The sequence below is a fragment of the Arachis stenosperma genome, chromosome 4, assembly GCF_014773155.1.
Source record: "Arachis stenosperma cultivar V10309 chromosome 4, arast.V10309.gnm1.PFL2, whole genome shotgun sequence".
Lineage (NCBI taxonomy): Eukaryota > Viridiplantae > Streptophyta > Magnoliopsida > Fabales > Fabaceae > Arachis > Arachis stenosperma.
This window is the reverse complement of record NC_080380.1, coordinates 49,847,047-49,854,072: the sequence shown is the minus strand read 5'-3', so window position 1 is coordinate 49,854,072 and position 7,026 is coordinate 49,847,047. Positions and strand designations below refer to the sequence as shown.

General features: G+C 38.8%; 1 pseudogene; it reads right to left on the bottom strand.

Moving 5' to 3' along the window:
• Positions 1-2,530: 2,530 nt before the first annotated feature.
• LOC130974968 (uncharacterized) lies at positions 2,531-6,690 on the bottom strand (annotated as a pseudogene).
• Positions 6,691-7,026: the final 336 nt, after the last annotated feature.

Sequence of the window (7,026 nt, the reverse complement as noted above, 5' to 3'; positions counted from 1 at the left end):
GTAATACTGGAAAACAAAATGCTTAGGGCCACGGCCAAGACTTATAAGTAGCTGTGTTCAAGAATCAACATACTTAACTAGGAAAGTCAATAACACTATCCGAAATTCTAAGTTCCTAGAGAAGCCAATCATTCTGAACTTCAAAGGAAAAAGTGAGATGCCAAAACTGTTCAGAAGCAAAAAGCCACAAGTCCCGCTCATCTAATTAGAATTAATATTCATTGATATTTTGGAATTTCTAGTATATTCTCTTCTTTTTATCCTATTTGATTTTCAGTTGCTTGGGGACAAGCAACAATTTAAGTTTGGTGTTGTTATAAGCGGATAATTTATACGCTTTTTGGCATTGTTTTTAGGGAGTTTTTAGTATGATCTAGTTACTTTTAGGGATGTTTTCATTAGTTTTTATGTTAAATTCACATTTCTGGACTTTACTAGGAGTTTATGTGTTTTTCTATGATTTCAGGTAAATTCTGGCTGAAATGGAGGGACCTGAGCAAAACTATGATAGCAAGGCTGACAAAGGACTGCTGATGCTGTTGGATTCTGACCTCCCTGCACTCGAAATGAAGTTTTTGGAGCTATAGAACTCCAAATGGTACTCTCTCAACGGTGTTGGAAATTAGACATCCAGATCTTTCCAGAAATATATAATAGTCCATACTTTATTCGGGAATTGACGACGTAAACTGGCGCTCAACGCCAGTTCTATGTTGCTGTCTAGAGTCAAACGCCAGAAACACGTCACGACCCAGAGTTGAACGCCCAAAACACATTAAAACTTGGCGTTCAACTCCAAAAGAAGCCTCAAGCTCAGCCCAAACATACACCAAGTGGGCCCTGGAAGTGGATTTATGCATCAATTACTTACTTCTGTAAACCCTAGTAGCTAGTTTAGTATAAATAGAACTTTTTACTAGTGTATTAGTCGTCTTTTGACCACGTTACATCCTTGGTCTCAGTTTTGTTTTATTCTTCATCTTAGGAGGCCATTGATCACGTTTTGGGGGGTTGGCCATTCGGCCATGCTTGAACCTTTCACTTGTGTATTTTTAATGGTGGAGTTTCTACACACCATAGATTAAGGGTGTGGAGCTCTGCTATACCTCGAGTTTCAATACAATTACTACTATTTTCTATTCAATTCTCTTTATTCCTATTCTAAGATATTCGTTGCACTTCAACTTGATGAATGTGATGATCTGTGACACTCATCATCATTCTCACCTATGAACGCGCGTGACTGACAACCACTTCCGTTCTACCTTAGACCGGGCGCATATCTCTTGGATTCCTTAATCAGAATCTTCGTGGTATAAGCTAGAATTAATGGCGGCATTCATGGGAATCCAGAAAGTCTAACCTTGTCTGTGGTATTCCGAGTAGGATTCCGGGATTGAATGACTGTGACGAGCTTCAAACTCCTGAAGGCTGGGCGTTAGTGACAGACGCAAAAGAATCAAGGGATTCTATTCCAACCTGATTGAGAACCGACAGATGATTAGCCGTGCTGTGACAGAGCATTTGGACCTTTTTCACTGAGAGGATGGGATGTAGCCATTGACAACGGTGATGCCCTACATACAGCTTGCCATGGAAAGGAGTAAGAAGAATTGAAGGAAGAAGTAGGAAAGTAGAAAAAGAAAGGGCACATTATCTCCATACGCTTATCTGAAATTCCCACTATTAATTTACATAAGTATTTCTATCCCTTTATTTTATTTATCTTTTAAATATCTAATCCAATTACATTTGACTCTACCTGACTGGGATTTACAAGATGACTATAGCTTGCTTCATACCAACAATCTCTGTGGGATCGACCCTTACTCACGTAATGTATTACTTGGATGACCCAGTACACTTGCTGGTTAAGTTGAACGGAGTTGTGTCCACACATAGTAAAGAGCCATTATAATTATTCCATACAACAACAAAGAATACAACATTGATGAATCACAATTTCGTCCACCATGGTTTAAGAGTTAGGAGGAGTTGAGTAAGGGGTGTGATAAGGATTTACTTACAAAAAGATAGATAAGGTTTTCCTACTAGACCTCTAAGAAACCTGTTGTTAGCAACCTAGGTCACCAGAAAGGATTCCCAACTAGACCTTTAAAGAACTTGTCCTTGATTACCTAGATCAAAGGGGCAAAAACTGAAAGAAGCTACCACACAGATCACCTTAGTGTTGGATCCTCCAATCTTTCTCATGCAACAAATGAAGCAAATCACTCACCTCACTTTTCACACAATAAAATGTGCTTAAAAAGCAATTGAAATTTATTTATCAAAGTTATGTAAATTATCTCACCAAAGGTGTTTAAATAGGCACCTAACAATTAACTAAAAGATAAGATAACTAATTTAAATCAGATTTGATCTTATTGAATTAGATCAGATTTGATTTAAATTTAAAATCCCTAAAAATACTACTAAGCATAGCAGATTTAAAATAAGTCTTCCAACAAACTTTTGACCACATAACAAACTAAAACAAAAGTCTAGAATTTCGAAATTTAAAGATAAATTATGCCTCCGACTGAATTCGGAAAGCATTATTGGGCTTCTTGTTGTCCTGACTTAGCCCAATGGGTCTTGCCCATTCTTCCTTGGTTAGAACTTGATGTAATTCCATATGCACAAGTGCTGCCAGGTTCCCAAAACTCTCCTTGAGCTTCTTTGCACGTGCTCTAGTGATGGGGCCCTCTGGAAGTGTAAAATTCCCATTCTGCCCTTTTGTCTTAGAATGTCCCTGTTGTCTTTTCGAGCATGTATCATTCCCTCCTTCCTCAAAAAGATTTGTCCTCGAAGTTGTGTCCATAGCAAAAGGAGAGAGATAAAAAATATTAAAAGTAGCAGAGACATTATACTCACCTGGTAGGTCAATCTTGTAGGCATTGTCATTGATCTTTTCAAGCACTTAGAATGGGCCATCCCCTCTAGCATCAAGTTTAGTCTTCCTCTAAGCAGGAAATCTCTCCTTCTTCAAATGTACCCAAACCCAATCTCCTAGTTCGAAGACTATATGCTTTCGGTTTTTGTTAACCCTTTCAGCCGTGGTTTTGTTCTTCCTCTCAATTAGGTCACGAGCCTTGGCATGTATTGCTTTAACTTTCTCAGCCTTGCTAGCTCCATCTAAACTAATAAGATCACTCAAAGGTAAAGGCATTAAATCTAAGACAGTGATAGGATTAAAACCATAGACAAGTTCAAAAGGTGAAAAACCAGTGGAAGAATGGATTGTCCTGTTATAAGCAAACTCAATAAAAGGTAAACAATCTTCCCAGGTTTTCAAATTCTTACCAACAATAGCACGCAATAAGGTTCCCAATGTCCTATTTACAACTTCAGTTTGACCATCAGTTTGAGGGTGGCAAGTAGTTGAGTATAACAATTTTGTTCCCAGCTTACTCCACAAAACTTTCCAAAAGTGACTTAAGAATCTGACATCACGATCAGAAACAATAGTTTGGGGAACACCATGTAAGCGCACAACTTCTCGAAAGAATAGGTCAGCAATATGTGTGGCATCATCAATTTTATGGCAAGCAATGAAATGAGCTATTTTGCTAAATCTATCTACCACAACAAAAATGCTATCACGACCTCTCATAGTTCTAGGCAAATCAAGAACAAAATCCATAGAAATATCAACCCATGGATGCACAGGAACAGGTAAAGGAGTATACAAACCTTGTGGTAAAGACTTAGATTTAGCTTGTTTACATGCAATGCATTTAGCACAAAATTTCTCAACATCTTTACGCATGTGGGGCCAGTAAAAATGCTCAGATAAAACATCCAAAGTCTTATGCACACCAAAATGACCCATCAAACCCCCACTATGTGATTCGAGAACAAGTAACTCCCTAATAGAACAAGTAGGTACACAAATCCTATTACCCCGAAAAAGAAAGCCATCATGCTTATAGAATTTTTTATATGCACCATGTTGACATGTAGCATAGATAGAGGCAAAAGCAGAATCAGTTGCATACAATTCCTTCATACACTCAAAACCTAACAGTTTAAAAGTAAGGGTTGTGATTAAGGAATACCTTCTAGATAATGCATCAGCAACCACATTCTCTTTACCTTGCTTATAGGTGATTACATATGGAAAGGATTCAAGGAATTCTATTCATTTTGCATGTCTCTTGTTCAGCTTCCCTTGGCCCTTCAAGTGTTTAAGGGATTCATGGTCAGTATGTACCACAAATTCCTTAGGTAGAAAATAATGCTGCCATACTTCCAAAGATCACACCAAGGCATAAAGTTCTTTATCATAAGTGGAGTAGTTGAGGTATGCCCTATTCAATTTCTCACTGAAATAGGCGATTGCTCGCTTTTCCTGCATCAAAATAGCACCTATACCAATTCCGGAAGCATCACATTCGATTTCAAAAGTTTTAGAAAAATCCGGTAAAATAAGAATGGGGGCAGAACACAATAATTCTTTCAAGGTATTAAAGGCAAGTTCTTGTTCCTGATCCCATTTAAAGTTGACATGTTTCTTGATGATTTCAGTTAAAGGTGCAGCAATAGTAGAAAAATCTTTAACAAACCTCCGATAAAAACCCGCAAGACCATGAAAACTTCTAACATCAGAGACACTCTGAGGTGTGGGCCATTCTCTAATAGCCTTCACCTTCTCGTCATCTACCTCAATTCCTGCAGAACTTATCACAAAACCTAGGAATACGACTTTACTCAGACAAAACGAGCACTTTTGGAGATTAGCATATAATTTTTCCTTTCTAAGTACCTCTAAAACAGATTGAACATGCAAAATATGATCATCAAGACATTTATTGTAGATAAGGATATCATCAAAATAAACAACCACAAATTTACCTAAAAACTCTTGCAAAACATGATTCATTAGTCTCATGAATGTACTAGGTGCATTAGTCAAACCAAATGGCATAACTAACCATTCATACAAACTATATTTAGTTTTGAAAGCTGTTTTTCATTCATCACCAAGTTTCATTTGTATTTGATGATAACCACTCCTTAAATCTATTTTAGTAAAAATAACAGAACCATGCAATTCATCAAGCATATCATCAAGTCTTGGAATAGGATGGCGATACTTTACCGTAATCTTATTTACAGCTCTGCAGTCAACACACATCCTCCATGAGCCATCCTTCTTGGGCACCAATAGTACCGGAACAGCACAAGGACTCATGCTTTCTTTCACAAAACACTTAGCCAAAAGGTCCTCGACTTGCCGTTGCAGTTCCTTCGTCTCCTCAGGATTGGTCCGGTAAGCTGGCCAATTAGGAATGCTTGATCCGGGGACAAAGTTAATCTGATGTTCAATGCCTCGTAATGGAGGTAAACCTGAGGGCATCTCATCTGGAAATACATCGCCAAATTCCTGCAAGAGTGAAATAAAAGTACTAGGCAGGTAAAGACCCTCTAAATCGTACTAACACCAATGCTTTTTTTCCTAAACTAGCATGCTTTAGATCCCTCTCTTTGGCATAAAAACATATTTTGTGAGCACTCTCACTCTCCACAGATTCATCTCTTTTAGAACTCTCTTTTTCACTCAGACCCTAACTCTTTTTCTCACACGTTTCATCTCTCAAAGTCCTCTCTTTATATCTTCATTATTTGTAGCATCATCTGCATGCGGCATGTCTTTATACCCATCTGAGTTATCAGATTCTGAGAAAATATCATTTGCTTTAATTACCATGGTCTTTTTATTTGGACACTCGGAAACATAATGGCCTAATCCGCGACACTTAAAGAAGGTAATATCACGATGCCGTGCAGGAGGTTTAGAAGTGGAAGTAGGTGTGTGCGGCTTCCTGTGCTGCTCTGTGGGCTTCTCCTTTGATTCGGTAGGTTTGGATCCAGTCTTCTCCCTGAAATTAGCACCTCTCGAATCCCACCTTGAAGTAGAATTACGCAGCCCTTTCACCTTTTGCTGTCTTTCCACTTTGATAGCTAGGTTCACCAAGTCTTCCATAGTCACAAATGGGAGATGTTCTACAGTATTTGTAATATCTCGGTTTAGCCCATTCAAGAAACGTGCCATAGTAGCCTCAGACTCCTCCTCAATGTTTGCTTGGATTAGCAGCATCTCCATCTCTTTATGATAATCATCTACATACTTAGAACCTTGGTATAACCGTTGGAGCCGTTGATGTAGCTCCCTGTAGTAGTAAGAAGGGACAAACCGTTGTCGCATGACCTTCTTCATCTTTTCCCAAGACAGAATTGGTGGTTTCCCATTCCGCCTCCTCTGTTTGTCCAGCTCGGCCCACCAGACAAGGGCATAATCTGAGAATTCGACAGCTGCTAGCCTTACCTTTTTACATCAGTGTAGTTATGACACTGAAATAGGAGCTCCACCTTGTGTTCCCATTCCAGGTATGACTCAGGGTCACTTCTGCCTTTAAATTCTGGGATGCGCATCTTGATAGCATTAAGGTTATTATCAACATCTACCAGTTGTCTATGATTCTGGGATCTGGATGAAGTCTCCTCCTCAGACTCCGTAGAATCATTATGAATAGATTCTCGTGACCGTGCTTTTTTCGTAGGGGAAAAAGAGTTAATTCGAGAATCCATGTCATCAAGACGTTGTTGAATCCCTGTAAGGATGCTGGCAAATGCGTCGAGGCGGAAAGTTAGTTGTGGATCGGGGTTCCGTTCAGTGTTAGCCATCAATGAACCTGTAAAAGAAAAGACTTTACAGCACTCTTCTCATGTGTATCACTCGGAATATGACACTCGTGTTTCACTCAATACGTGGCTTTTACCCTCCGATGAGCTTACCACTCTTGCCTTTTTCCACTCTTGGATTGCCTTAACAAGTTGCACTTCGGAAGATGAGGAATTGAGACACCAAACTAAGATAATCTGAATGATAGAAACATTTAACTTAACAAGAAGACAATTAAAGCATGTGAAAAAAAGGAAACAACGAGTGATACTAGGATGACAAAAACTAGCAAAATTGAATCCTAAGTGGAACCCAAGGAAAATTTGAAAAGATAAAAC